Source organism: Thalia democratica, chromosome 9, assembly GCF_965202585.1.
Source record: "Thalia democratica chromosome 9, ktThaDemo2.hap1.1, whole genome shotgun sequence".
NCBI classification, from domain to species: Eukaryota; Metazoa; Chordata; class Thaliacea; order Salpida; family Salpidae; genus Thalia; species Thalia democratica.
In genome coordinates, this window is record NC_139173.1 from 2,166,097 (window position 1) to 2,181,442 (window position 15,346).

Sequence of the window (15,346 nt, forward strand, 5' to 3'; positions counted from 1 at the left end):
GTTAAATAGTATAAAAACATTTAAAAGATGCTGTAAAGTTACTTTAAATCTGTTTTTTAATAAATAAATTTTGATGATGACAAAAAATCTTATTTATATGATAGATTTTTTGTGTAAAATTGAAATTTTAGTACTAAAAATGTTAAAATTATTAAAAATTCCAGGTTTTTCCAGGTTTAATGATCGAAATTCCAGGTTTTTTTCAAAATTTCTCAAATTCCAGGTTTTTCCAGGTTATTTTGGTCTAAATTGTCGAATTCCAGGTTTTTCAAGGTTTCCAGGTAAAGTGGCAACCCTGAAAATTTTATTCCAGGTTTCCTGAATTTTTTCCAGGTAAAAAAATACAAGATTTTTGGTTTATTTTTAGTATAAAATTAAACTTATGTTAGGAAAACTGTCTTAAATGGTATGATAACATAACAAAATTGTTTTAAATACTTTAAATTTGTTTTTAATAAATAAGTTCTACTTTACAGAAATATAACTTATCTTTATGATAGACTTTTTGTATCTAAACCAAAATTTTGTTGTTTCACATGTAAAAATAGTTCAAATTCCAGATTCATTCACAATTTCTCATATTCCACTTTTTTTTTCATAAATTGTCAAATTCCAGGATTTTCCACGTTTTGAAATTAATAAGCTATTTAAAACAGAATGAAAGAGAATTTAAACACTATAAAGTTTAGTCAATGTACCTTGTTTCCAAAAAATTACTTAGAACTTAAAAATTCATACTTTGACTTATTAAAGTTAATTTCAGCAATGTATGAGTAGTAATAATACATGACTTATTTGAGAATAATTTGGAAAGCTTCCAAGACATTGCCACCCAAAATCTATTCTAACTTATCAACTTGAATTTACTACTTGGATGTTGTCTTTTTCGTATTAGGGACTTTCATAATAAAACGAGAAGAATCTTTCAGAATTTGAGTTCTAATAAAAAATAAGATTCACATTAGGTGGAAAAGTTAATAAACTGTATAAAAACAAAAAGTTAATGAATAATAATTTTCATATTATATCTTATAATAAGTAATTTTTTGTGAATAAAAGAATATTTTACGATAATTGCTGTACTTTTTGGCTTTTTAAATTTCGCTTGTATCTGTTAAAGTTAAAAGTTTACACACTTGCTGAGTCAGCAAAAAAAAAGGGTAATCCCGTAATATCTACAATCAGACCCCTGTTTTATTGTAATATTTTGGTTCTTTCTGAATATTTTAGGTAAATAAAAGCTGTACCATAATATTTAACTAAATTCCAACATAAACTTATTACATGATTTGTTTTTTTAATTAATAAAAAGTGTTAACTCGGTATTTTAAGTTTTTTGTCTAACACTAGACTCAGACATCAAAACCTGGGGCCTGGGCTACTTACACTGAAAAAGAGACGTAAACGATAAATTAACACAAAAAATTAATTTCATTTAAAGTTGGAAAATGTTAGAATTTATCAGTCAAATTTAAAGACAAACTAAGTTATCAAAGTTAACCGTATTAACAATTAAAAAAGTAGTTAAAAGTAAAAACTTTACACAATTTAACAAATACGACAGAGACAACACAACGGTATAGATTATAGAACATCAAAAGTATCATTTTTGCAATGATTAATTACCAAATATATAAACCAACACATTTTCAAAACAGGCAGCATATTGAAATCTTTTATTAGTGACAATAAAGTTGGAATTATTATTCTTAGAGCAAAGAAGTTGCCTACAAATGAACTCAAATTACAAACAAAATCAAGACTTAAGTATATGTATTGTGTAACACTTAAACTAAATAAAAATTTTCGCAGTAATTTTTCGGAAATATCTTTGCTTTTCTTAAGTATTTTTTTGAGTCATATTTAAAAAAACATATATAGAAAGTTTTTAAATTAAAACTGCATTAAGTGTTAATAACAAAATTTGTTTCACTACAATTACTTTAAACTTACTAGTCTTCTATTAGTAAACATTGTTTTCTAAAAACATTATATTGCTAATCAACGTTTTGAAAAAAAACTAAAGCTAAAAACTTTAAAAACAAAAATTAAACCATAACTAAAGGTTGACTTTGACACTTTGATACAGCTGTTATGCAGAGCAAAAAATTTTTTTTTTCTTACCTGTACTTCTAACTTTAAATATTCGAAAATTACTTGCTAATAGTTTGCTAATAAAGATCTTAAGGAAGCACATTCGTTGGATTGTAATAACAATAACTTGTTTTAATTTTTGAACCTCCGAGTTAAACTTTCAAAAAAGAAAAAAGAAGAAGGTAAAGAGAATGGATATGTGTATTTAATTTATTAAGTATAATCCATGGTCGCAATAGATTGATAACTAATAACATCATGTTCTCATTTCTATTTGTAAGTATTACTTGATTACAGTTTTGGTTTATACTTCATAAATTCTAATAAAGTTATAAAACATAGTTCAGAACTACAATTAAAAAAAAAATTCATAATTCCGTAAAACTGTCTTAGTTTTAACAAAGAAAAACGTGCGTCGGTCGAATTAAGACTGTATAAATTGTTGTTGTTATTTCTCTAGCTTTCAAGTATTGTACTTGGTAGTTTATAAATTTCATAAACTTATGTACCAAATCTGTTTCTAAGAAAGCTTTAAAATATAGTTCAGAATTAGAAAATTTATTGTAAAAGTATTTTGGGATAGCTATAACTAAAACTTCAAAGATAAGGATTCTGTAGCATCTGTATTATAAAAAAGGTTTTTGTTTAAAAGGAATTGAAGCTTTGGATAAACTTTAATACTTTGAATCAAATATATGAGTATAAAGCAGTATGTTCCAGATAAAAATAATGTTGTAGATTTATACGATATAAGCTAATAAAGATTAGTTGTTGCTATTGCTATCAAAATAACATTTTTATTTATATTGACTTTTTTACTTGTTGAAAAAAGAGTTGAAACACTTAATTTAACCGGATAATGTCTTTCATTACCAATTGACTTATTCTAAACCCTGTTCTAGCTGAAATAAAGTAAAAAATTTATAACTATATTTGAATTTTTTTCAGAAATGTATTAGATGTTTTTGTTTTTGTCAACTGAATAACAAACTGAAGATGTCAGGTATAATTATTTATTTATATTAGATAATCATATTGTACTACTAAAGAATATTTAATGTTTACTATCATTTAAAAAATAATTTTAAAACTTATTGATCCCAATAAATTAAAGTAAACACTTGCTGTTTTAATAAAATTGTGTTTAGTAAAATGTAAAAACTCAATAAACAATAAAACATCTGTTTCCTTTTTCTTAAAAAGTTACAAAAACACAACAGATTACCAAATATTTCTTTAATAATGTTTATTTTACGGCAGAAATTTTTACATACAGCTTGTTTTACACCTTGTTTGTTGGGATAACAAAAAATATTGCGCTATAACTAACTAAATAGTGTACTATAATTAGGTTCAGTTTCTCAAAAGCTATTTAAAAAAAAGTCGAGAGTATGTACTAATCGTTTGTTCACATTTTTCACAAAAACATAAAAAAAAATTTAATGCTTATGAAGGCATAAGAAAAGTCCATCGATAAATGTTATGAAAGTTTCTGTAAAACATATTACTTTTTAAGTATAAAGTAAGTTGAGAAAGTTATTTAAATAAATAACTATTAGGTAGATCACACCAACTTTGAAAATACCAATGCCTTAAAGAAATATTTGGCGTAAGTTAAACCAATCTTAATAATTAAATAAATTTTCTAAGTTTTTACACGTAAAATCTATCAACAAAACAATTGAATAATGATTAATTAGCAGATAGATCGAACTATCTTTGAAAATGTAGTGCTAGTGCATATTTAAAGACTTTCGTACCGTTTGAATATTGCCTGCTAAGCAGACTTAAAATTGAACTTTGGTAAATTTATATAAAAAAATTGTTAAGTACGTCACTAAATTGTTTTGGTACATAAAAATATTTGTTTTTGAAAACCTATTCTGTTGTATTGGTAACTTTGTCGTACGCTTTAAGAAGTACTTTAGTTTTTTTGAGACTGTTTTAAAAATTAAATTTCAAACATAGTAAAACAAAATTTGAAAATAGGGTTTACGTTTAAATCGACTTTTATGCGATTGTAATAAAATTTTATTTAACATTTTTAATTAAAGTAAACTTATTTATGATCGCTAAAATATAATATGAAAAACGGGTTTAAATTAAAAACAAATTAAGTTTGGAAAGAGTAGATTTTGCTTCTAACGCTTATTTTATTTAAATGATAAATTAAATCGATATTTGAAAACATTTATTTTTTAAATGTGTTTTATGTACAATATTTATTCAAAAACATCAAGTATGATAAAAAAATAATAATTTGTTTTATGTTTTTTTAAATAACTACAGATACATATCTAAACAAAGTGCGAATAATTTTTAAACTAAAACAGTTAAGTATAATCAAACAACTAAATGATAATGAAGAGGTTTGATCCAATTGAATCTAAAGTGTATATGTTCTACTTATAATCACACAGAAAAGTTATAATTACAGTAGATTCGGTTTTTCAAATCGATTTTTATGCACTAAAATAAATTAGTGACATAGTAAAATAAATATTGGTATAAAAGATTACCAAAGTCGAAATTTAGACCTGATAAATCAATAAAATTTTAACATCAAGGTGGTTTATAATAACGTTACATTTAAAACGATCGTACCATCTTTCTAACATCCAATCATTACAAAAACTCTTAGCATTTTAACAGTACTCATAGGAAAAAAGAGAGTATCATTAGCCTGTTTTTATTTAAGTTGCAGTTTAAATTAGCATATATGTTTTAAATACTTGTGCGTTACAAAACTTATGGAAACAATCTTTTTTCCTTAGTTGTAAAGCATCTTCTAATCGCTATTATCTTCCAAAAGGAACTAGCTTTAAGGTAATTTGTGTACCTAATTACCGTAAAATACATATTTTGAATAATAACATTGTTTGCTAGAATTTCTTGCAAATTCATGTATTGAATGTAATGAATATTTATTGTAACTTACTTTCCTGGATGTATTTATTGTATTGTCCGTTCTAAACCAAAATGTTTTTATATTTTGTTTTTTTTTTCTTGTGATATTTGTTCAGTTTTAGTTAATAATAAAGCTCAACCGCAAATAAAACATTAAATTTTTAAGTTTTAAGTACAAACGTTTGCAAATTAATTGGTTTCACAAAAGTTAAACATAAAAAAATTAAAGAAATAAGTGACATCCTGAATTTTAGATAAACACTAGTAACTTTAAATTTCGGAAATTTGATCAAAGTATGAACAAAAGTTAATATCGTACCTTATAAGTAGAAGTTCAAAATTGTATTTCGAAAGTTAACTAAATAGGTATTTATAAACATGAATCATCGTTATAAAAACATTAAAGTGCATCCTTAAAATCAGTGAATATATACAATTAAAATTTAAAAACACGTTACCTTTTTTTATATTTAGACTTTAGCTACTAATAGTGTTAGCAAAAAATTAATTTAAATAACAGTATAATTGTTTAGATCGATTAAACTAAAATTAAAAAACAACATTTAAAGTCGTTTATACACATAAAACTTGTTCTATCAAAATTTGTTATGTTTTTTTAAATTAACAATTTATTGTCAGAGTTTCTAAATAAAGTTTTATTAAGTGAATTTTGCCTATAATATACGTTTTTAAATTTGTTCTTTTTTTCAAATAGTAATTTGAAGAATTAGTTCGCTAAAAGCATTTCTGAAAATTAAATTAAATTATTAAATTGTCTAAACATATGCAATTTTTTAAAACTTATATTAAAATTTAACTTTAATTTGATGTAAACAATCTAATTCGTAGATGGTAATTTTTACAAAAGTTTTTATTTAGTTTTTTTACTGTAGATAAGTAAACTTAATAAACTAGATTTTTTGGTTTATTATTTTTACAAAAAATAAGTATTTAGTCATAAAATTATTATAATATCTATTTAATGACTATAAAGTATAACTATAGTAAGTATTTTAACTTTCCTTTATATAATTTCCAAAGATTCAAGTAAAAAAAAACTTAATTTTTTTCCGAATAAAAAGTCTACTTACAAAGTTTTATACGTAAAAAATATATTTTATATGTTCCTTCCTAGCGACTGTAAAAAGCTAAACCACATAAAGCGGAATTAAAGTATTTGAAAAAGATCAAAATAAATTTAACAAACAACACAAGTTTTTTATTTTTCATACTTAAGCTTAAAACATAAAGTAAATAATTCTATAAAAGTGTTGTTCTTTTATAAACATTCAAGCTTTTATTTTAGAAAACAATTAACAAAGGTATATGATTATTTAAGTGTTTTAAACATTTGTTCTTATATTTGAAACGTTTCAATACTTAGTTAAAGTATAATTCATGATAAAACAAGGATTCCTACTGAGCGACAAAAAAGGACGCTTAAAAATATTTGGTTCCAGGACTCGGTGTACAAAGAACCTTTCGGTTATCGAGTTGTGCACTACGGATACCTTTTTAGGTCTTGTCCAGGACAAAAAATACAGTTTATATTATAAAATAAAACTTTTAATTTTACCAACTGAAACAACTCACGTAGCTTGAAAACAAAGTACTATGTTCATATTATATTCAAATAATGTAATATGTTTATACGTACTTTCCATATTAGAAGTAAGTTAAACTTATATTCAGATAATAGTTAGGAAATTTCACATGATAAGAGAAGTTTTTACCACACAGCTTCCTTACTCAGTTTTGTTAATACAAAGTTCATCTAGTAAAACGGCTATGTGATGTATATCAATTGTAAAATCTATCAATAAAAACAATCTAATGTAAATACAAAGCAAAACTTATGAAATTTTGTTTAAAAGTGGGAATGCTTAAAAAATAAAGTTTTAGCTTAATTCGTTAACAAGAACAACGAAAAATTTTATAATGCTTAAAAAGAAAATTTATTCAGACAAAAACTATTCTAAAAATTGTAATTACATATAGGCAGAACAGTTTTTTTTCATCAAAAACCGTTTTAAAGTATGAATTTTTAATTATACTTGATTAATAATTGTATTTGACAAAACTTTAGTTATCAGAAGTAATTTATTTTAGTATGTTTATGACAAAAATCTTGTGTTTGAGTTTGATACAGGAAAATGTTTAAAACATTATTGGTTATGAAATTGTTTTATCATAAAAAAGTGAACTGTATAGAAATTTATTTGGAACTACTTGCGTTCAATATTTAATTGTAAAACTTATTTGAATTTTTAGTTATTTTACTAATTTAAAGTACACATTTGAAGATTGGGTTAGAGATAGATAAATAAATTGCAAACGGTACTATAAGATGATAATGATTTTACTTATGAACCTAGTTAACAAATATTCTCAAGTATTTTTAAATAGAATTTTATCTAATTATAAAAAAAAATTAAAAAATAATCTCCGTTAAACTATACAAACTAAAAAAAAAAGGTTTCACACATTAAACCAATAAAAAAAACACAAAGTATAGAAAAACGTTTGTCTGCAAATTAAAACCTTTAAATTAAAAATACAGCTTTATTAAGTTTTTCTAGACAGAACAGGTTTTTGATTTTTACTTTATTAAACCATAATTTTTCAAATCTATGTAGAATATGTCCTATAGGAGTATTAGAATCGATATAATTTGTTTGATTTAAAAAAATCTTTAAAGTTTTTCCAAAACATATAACGTTTTCTAAGTTTAAAAATCAAACTGAATTATCTAGTCAGGTAGACTTGTTTTATCAATTACACTCATTAAAAGAATTCTTTAATGATTCTCTTATGTAACACCTCTAAATACCAATTCATAGAAAATAGAAATGTTCACACAATTTAAAAGTTTTATATTTTTTCATCAAGCAGTTATATTTTATTTGGTACTCTCAGTAAATGTACAACTAGTAAAGTTGTTTACATAACACCATTAAGTTTAAAATATTTCATAGACAATAAAAATTAATCTAATTAATCACGGAAACGAATTCCCGTCAAACAAGCTTCAAGTTTAGCTCCGAGCAAAAACACAGAACTTTCACGAAAACGAGAGAACTTCAAAACGAGAGAAGCGGAATGTTTACTTTTGTCTTGTGAAATCATCCAAGCGTGAAGCCGCTGACGACAGTTGTATTAATAAAAAGTTTTTATCGAAAGTTTGTAACATTAACATAAGTTGAAGTTTGAACTTGGATAGAACTTTTTTGGATTTTTGTTTGAAGTAGTATAAGTTTGTTTTTGTTTTTATTAACTCAACATTTTAAATTTAGTTTATAAGCTTATAAAAACTTAGTGATAGTGTTTAATTTTTTTACAATGTAAATGGATTTTTATATTTACTTAGAAACATACCATAACCTGGCTTTATTTAATCTGTGGTATTAAAGTATTAGTATTAACATGTTTTTAGTATGTAAACGAATGTGAATAGAAGTTATTTAAACAGCCAGCAATTGGATTATTACGGCTTAATTAGTTAGTATCTATAATTAATGAAAAATAAAGAAATATTTTTAAGTATATTACTGATTTAAATCTTCAAATGGTCTCGGATCATAACTTGATAAGTTTGTATAAATTTTTATATAATTGTTTTTAGTCTAGTACTATACTACGTTTGAAGTTGTATTGAGTGTTTGTAAAATGAGCATATAAGATGAGTACATTTTAACAACTAGTAGTTCTGTCAGAGAATTAATGTTTTTTTAACCAAAAAAGTTAGTTATTAATTTTTATTGTCACTTTACTATTACGATGAAAAATCTGAGTATTTTTGGATTTGAAGTTGTGTTGAGTGTTTGTAAACTGAGCATTCACATAGTTAGCATATAAGATGAGTACATTTTAACAATATTAATATGTAAATGGTTTTTTATATTTACTTAGTTCTGTCAGAGAATTAATGTTTTATTAACTAAAAAAAGTTAGTAGTTAATTTTTTTTAGTTTATTATTAGGATGAAAAATCTGGATATTTTTGAACTATATACAGTTTCATATACAAGTTACAGTTTTTATTTTCAGTTCATCGTTGGAAAAACTTATTTGGGATAAGAAATATTTTTTTGATTTGTATAATTAATTCGAAGTTGCCAACTTCTAATGTCGAGTTGAATAGTTTTTTATAATTTAAAACTACTTTACTATTTCAAAATTTGTTCGCTTATAAAAACTACTAATAACTGTCTCTACTTTAAACAGCATGCCAATTAAAGGTGTGTAAGTTATGAGTACACATTTAGCTTTAAAACAATTTTTTTATTAAAAAAATTACTTTAGATAAAAAACTGGTGTTGTGGTTTATTTGAAATGATTTTCACAAAAATGTGTTATATCAAGTTTTCTTCGACACAAATAAATTTTATTATAAAAAAAAGTGTTAGCTTAACAATCTATAATGCACTATTTTATTTTTGATGATAAACTGTAAGCGTTTTTTATACTTAAGAACAAATGAATTAAAAATTAACTATATGTTTGTTATTAAATAAAACCCGAAATGTATAGATACAACTGAAGTACGCCTATAAAGTTATTCAATATGTTTATAGTTTTGTACATTTATATGAAACGATTCTAAGCTGTATTTAGCAAATAAATAAAAAAATTTATTGATCAGACTTCTTTTGCTCTATTTGAAAAAAAGCTTGAAGTAGAATTAGCAGTTTCATAAACATTTTTTATGCTAGAAACTTCTTTTACTTTATGAAAAGGGCGTTATGTATTGTAGAACGAAATGTTGTTTGCAGAAAAGGAGTTGAAAATATAAAGCAAATAAATTTTCCGTTGTATAATGAAATGCTCCCATAAAAAGCTAAGGTTTCTATTGTTAGCAACTAAATGGAGATCTTTAGGTTTTCTTGCGTGTTTATTTGAAAAGATTTAATTCAGTTATGCTTTTGAAAAGGTTATGTAAAAAAAATAGTTCTTTAAAATAACTGTGCTTTTTAAAATAGAAACTATCTTTTTTGTAGTCAATTTACACTAAGATAGATAATAATTTTGTATACATTTTACGTTCTTTAGATTGAAACCTTTTTGTTTTGAAATAAGTCCCAAAAGTTATCAAACATTTTTTTATTTAACTTTGATACATTTTGCTTTAAACTAGTGATGTACCGGACTCACTATCCGGGTCCGGGTCCGGCCGGATATTGCCATTTTTGTCTGATATCCGGATCCGGCCGGATTCTAATTTGAAAAAAAAGTCCGGATCCGGTTCCGGCCGGATTCTAATTTGAAAAAAAAGTCCGGGTCCGGTTCCGGCCGGATTCTGATTTGAAAAAAAAAGTCCGGATCCGGTTCCGGCCGGATCCTAACAGAGATCCGGCCGGACTAGAATCTAGTTAATAAAAAAGAGCATACTGAAAAGAATTTTTTCAAAAACAAAACCTGTGTAAATTGTTAAGAGTTATTTTCGTCAGTTAAAATTAAACACCTACCGTGATTGGCTCATTTTGTACACGTGACTAATTTACATTTGTTTACATTTAAACTATGAAATTAACATTTCATGAAATGCAAATCTCTACGTGTGTTGTAAAATTGAAAACTTTGGAATGAATACTTGCATTATTTATTGTTTAAAGTTGAGCTCAGAGAATATTTAGGGTAAATACGGTTGAATGTACAAGCCAATGAGAATCATATGACGAAATGTTTCAAACTAAATACTGATGCAACAAAACATCAGAACATGACAGGCAGTTTATATGTAAGCAGTTAGTTAGTTTGGTGTGTAGCTTGAAGCAACAAAATAGCTTGGACGTTTTTGTGAATGCTTATTGTAAGTAGTTTTGTTTTAAAAGTGAATATTTCAACAGGTGTTTAATTGTTTAAATATTTAAGCCAGGTTTATAGAATAATAGTTTATTAAAAATTTTACAGTTTCTTGTTTACTAAAATTTTTATTTAATTTTTAGTTTATTTGTTTAAAGTCTTTTGATATAGATTTAAGTAGCTTCCAGTTTTTAAAGTGTTACCAAAGTAATTAATAATTTTGTATATGCTAGTATTTCTTGTTGTGTTTTATTTAAAAGGTTCATCGTTCAAAACTGTCGTGTCTGATTATAGAAAGTAGTCTCAGTTGGAATTTAGTATTTATTAGATATTAATTAAATAAGGTAGGATTTAATTATGATGGGTAGTACTAATAAGTTAAGTGTACCACAATCAGTCCACAACTTTACTACCAAATTGTTAACCTTTGCTAGCTGTTCTACTGATTATTAGATTAAAGTAATTTTTTCAGTTTTTAAAAACCTCATTCTTACTCAGGCTTGTTTATACTCACTCTAGTTAGTTTTATTGACTTAAACAGTGGCAACCCTGCTAGTTTGAAAATTTTTAGGAATTTTAGAAAATTTTGAACTGCCTCAGGCTAGTTTAGTTTTTTTATAAAAACTCAGGCTAGTTTTCTTTTAGACTTTGAATGAGTTTGAACTGATCAAATTTTCAATATTTTGTAATTTTCTAGTGTATTTTGTTCAATAACTTGATTTCAGATTTTTAATTAAATAACACCTAAATTTGGAAACCTTGTTGCTAGCTGTTTTACTTATTATTAGATTAAAGTTCTTTTTGTTTCAGTTTTTAAAAACCTCATTCTGACTCAGGCTAGTTTATTCTAGTGATGTACCGGACTCACTATCCGGGTCCGGGTCCGGCCGGATATTGCCATTTTTGTCTAATATCCGGATCCGGCCGGATTCTAATTTGAAAAAAAAGTCCGGATCCGGTTCCGGCCGGACTCTAATTTGAAAAAAAAGTCCGGGTCCGGTTCCGGCCGGATTCTAATTTGAAAAAAGAGTCCGGATCCGGTTCCGGCCGGATTCTAATTGGAAAAATAAGTCCGGATCCGGGTCCGGCCGGACCCGAAATTGTGGGTCCGGTACATCACTACTTTAAACATACACAAAGTATTGTATTCATGTATGTGTATTCAATTGGAAAAACTTGAGCCATTCAAAGTTATACAGATAAAACTAAATGACGTATACAGACTAGAAAAACGAGCTGCATGTATTTTTTAAAAATTTACCAAGTAAAGACTTTTATAGGTAGCTATCTAAAATATATATTTTTTACCTTTTTTTGTTTTAATACACTTTTTAAGCAATAATTATAAAATAACTTTTTATTATACGAACAAACATTAACACTTAGGTGTTAATGACGTATTTTTCTTAAACTTATACAGATTTGTTTATTAGCATTTTTGTTATTAATTCTAAACATTCAGTTTAAGCGGACAACTTAAAAATTAATAATAATTACTACTTGATAATATTTATTTAATAATAATTTTTGAACCACGGTTGATTTTTCAAACAGTTTAAAGACAAAATATTAATTTTAATACGTTGGCCATATGTTACGAAGTTTTTAAATTAAATAAAGTATATCTTCGAATAAGTTCAAACTTAATTCTTAATCTAAACGCTTTAAGACTTGAAAATACCATATGTCCTGAATTTTAGTTTGAAGAATATATTTTTAGGTTAAAGTTAATGTAATCTTATACTTTTGTTGTTATAAAGCACCTAATAAGTTTTTTTTTTAATAGATCAAAGTTTACAGTCAAAAGTAACAAATTTATCTTGCATTCAACACAATAGCTGACACTTAAAATTGTGTTTTTTATTTAACTCAGCTTTTAAATTTTTACCTATTCATAGTCTATATTTTAACCTTAAAATTTTATTTAATTTTATTCTATGTGAAATTAAACACTTCAACAAATTTTACTTCCTTTATACAATTTTTTTTACTTACTTTTTTTTTTTGACATATAAAATTTATCTAAAATGCTGTACAAAGTTTGAACTTAATTATGACAAACTATTATAAAAGTTCTAAAACTTATATTTTTCTTCCCTAAACTACATAAAACTCTGTTGTGGTTATTTAAATTTGTAATAATGACTTGTAGACCATAGGTTATCTTTACTTTCGTTAAAAAACACACTTAATGTCATAAAAATTTTGAAAACATAAGTTTTAAGTCGAAAACAAAAGAATCAAGTATGATTAAACTACAATGAACAAAAATTACGCTAATTTTATTTTTAAGCTAACTTAAAGTTTTTCTAGAAAAATCTATGAATATCAAATTTTAGTTTTTACATTCAGTTAAGTATGCATACAGGTAGTTCTTTATGACGTTGATAAATTTGGTTTTGTGGTAAGATTACGGTGAAACTTTTTTGATTTTTATGCCAGCAGTAGGTTAGTCATGTGAAACATCGAAGCTTGCTTTAATACAATAAAATACGTTTTTAATATTCTAATACTTAAGTTAGTTCCTTTAATTCAAGTAGCTTGAACTTTTATAAAATTTCTTTATATATATCAGGAAGTTTTATTGAATTATGCCTCTGCTTAAAAAATGTTTTGTTAGCTTAAATCTTTAGTCACCTGAAATGCTTTTTTACTATAAACTTTTTAGCTACTAACATATTTGTTTAAACATTTGTTATTTGTTAGTTAATCTTTAGAAATACGATAACGCTGTCATTTTGAGCTAAAGTGCAAATAACTTTGTAGTATAAATATTTTTTATCTAGTTTTATTTATTAAATGGAAAAAAGAAAGTTTATATCAACAGTATATTTGAACAGTATATAACCCTTGTAACATTGGAGTTGTTTTTAAGTAAAATTATTTCTTTAACAAAACAGTAATAGCTGTTATTGTATCTGCTCTTTTTACGAATAGGTAGTTAGTAAAATAAAAAGTTGAAATTTAATAATAAGTTTTAAAATAGAAAAATAAAAACTTTAATCACTAGACCTTTCTTATCGTCATTACATAAGATATATGAAAAGTAAAAAGAAAGTCAATACTTGAAATTTAAAGGTTCTAAATTATCGTAGAACTTTTTTTAATGTTATAAAATGTTGTGACTTTTTTTGACATTATAAAATGTTGTACTTTTTTACTACTATCTCTCAAAAAAATTTGTATTTACTTTTATGCCTTTTATATAACTTTGTAAAGTTTTTTTGTATAAGATATTATTCTTTCTACAAATTAAAAGCTTAAGCGACAAAAAAATACTTGAGCAGTTTTATACTTGAAGTCTGATTTTATTGAATCAAGTTTTGTTTTTGTTAGAAAACTTTTTAACAAAAAAAGGTAGAGACACTTATATTTGGTTAGAAACGTACTTTTAAAAGTTATTACAGTTTTTATAATTTTATCTACAAAAAAAAACTATTTTAGTCAAAATTCAAAGTGTTTTATAAACTTATATTAAAGAATATACAGCAAGTATAGCATTAGGTGTTTATATAAATAAAGTGAACTATATTAAAGTCATTAAAAACTAATTTGTTTACTTTATGTACAGCGTTTATATTAAAACTATCTAAACGTTTTTATCCGACTTCGTAGTGAATATTTTCAAGAGTTTTTATACTGAAAATTACTTTTAAAGTTTCTACTAGCTAATGTTTAAAAACATAGTATAAAGTATAGCTTTCAAACTACGAAATTGTTACATTAGTTATTTCAATTTGAACTTTTCTTTCGATCTTTGTTCCAATCAGGCAACGTTTTCAGATTTTAATTGAGACAAAAAATAAACGTTTAATTCATTTCATAATATACTACATCGTTGTTTACTAGTTAACGTATAAACAATGGAACTTTTGTGTAAAAAAATTGTGAAACACATTTTTAAACAAAACATTTTTTAAAGATATTTTAACTGTACTGTATTTGATAAGTTTTTATTACTTTATTGTACTTGTAGTTCAGTCTTATTCTTTATAACATAGTCTGTTTTATATAATTTGTATGAGAAAATAGTACTTTTTTAGTACTACATTAAACTAAATTTTAATATAAATATAATATAACTTATTTAAACAAATAAAGAAAACCATTAACTTTAGAATATTATATAGTTTATATAACAAAAAGAAGGTCATGAATAGAGAGATTATGAAAAGTTTCTATTCAGAAATATTTAAACGTTAAATAATAAAAGTTAAACCATGAAAATTTAACCGAAATCTAATTTATGATCATTAAGTTTCTATTCAGAAATATTTTCAACCCTTTTTTTAATAAGCTTTAATATCTTAGAAGGTTATAAGTTCTAACTGATTTACTATTTCACGACTTACACTAAACATGCATTAATACATTTAATGAACAATACTAAATAAAACTTTACTTTTCAGTTTAACAATTATACTAAAAAAAATCTGTGAAAAGTTTCATATAGTACATTAAAACATGTACTTGTTTGCTATACAAAGTTGTAAATTTCTAATAAGCTTTTGACAAACTATGCAATAATTAAATCTTAAGTATTG